Raw genomic sequence first — 1269 nt, forward strand, 5'->3', positions numbered from 1 at the left:
TTCCCAGAGCAGCTGGGGCTGCCCCTGGATCTTTGGAAGTGCCCAAGGCCAGGCTGGACAGGGCTTAAAACAGCCTGGAATAGTGGGAGGTGTCCCTGCCATGGCAGGGGTGGCACTGGGTGGGCTTTGAGGTCCCTCCCAACCCAAAGCACTCCAAGATTTTATGACTCAGTGATCCTACATTGGTCACTTAGCAGGGATCTGTGAGAAGAAAAAAAAAAGGTGGGAGACGGCAAACTCTGTAAAACTTCCTGCGCGTTCCTCTGTGCTGTCGCCAAACAAGCTTTTATCCCTATTTTTTTTTTAAATCTTTTTCCCACTTCCAGAGGAACATGGCTGTTGTTAAAGCATTTTTCCATGCTCCTGGAGCACCCTCTCGTGTCCAAGCAGCCGTAATTCCCAAATTCCCGTCTCTGCGCCTGGGGGGAACAGAGGATTTAAACCCGGCATGAGCTGTGAGGGCAGGATCAGGACACATTTTCTCCAACCAGGAAATTTCCTGGATACATTTTGCACCCAGGTATGACCCCAGCTCACCCGGGCTGGCTCCAGACAGGTGGAACCTGGATGCCAAGTGTGACTCACCATCTCCAGCAAATAAAAGTTTATTTATATTACACCGAGCTCGTTTGTGTTCCTGCTCTAATTGATACAAAATCTCGGTGTCTGCATTGTTTCAAGTATGTTTTTAACACTTTTATTTTCCCAATCACCCCCGGTTTACCTGGGAAAACGCACAGCTGGGGTATAAAATTAAAATTTAAACCAAGAGGCGGAGCTGTCAATTTGATAAATCCATGGAGGGTTTGTTCGTGCCCCAGGGGAGGTGTTTGTGCTGGGAAAATCGCACAGAAATCAGCAGAGGGGGACTGGAATGGGCTGAGGTCCCCCCGTGTCCCCACATCCAGAGGCATCAGGAACAGCCCTGGCGTCCCTCATGTCCCCACAGACTGAGCTGCAGTGTCCAAGATCCCCAAGTCCCCACAGCCAGGAAGGACCTGGGGACCCCAAATCCGCCAAAACAGCCGCGGGATCCTCCTCCGCCTCACGGCCACCACCGAGACGGAGCCAGAGCGGCGTAGCCGGGGCCGCTCCGCCCCTCGCATCTCTATGGTCACGGCGCTGCGTCTCTATGGCGGCCCCTGGAGGACCGCGCCGTCACATCCGTGGGATGGTGCTGTCACCGTGGCGGGGAATCAATTCCGGCAGCCCTGCGGCGCTCTGGGCGGAGCTCTATGGCCGCTGAGCGCTGTGTGAGCGCGCATCTCT

This window comes from Sturnus vulgaris, chromosome 16 (assembly GCF_052056855.1).
Source record: "Sturnus vulgaris isolate bStuVul1 chromosome 16, bStuVul1.hap1, whole genome shotgun sequence".
NCBI lineage: Eukaryota > Metazoa > Chordata > Aves > Passeriformes > Sturnidae > Sturnus > Sturnus vulgaris.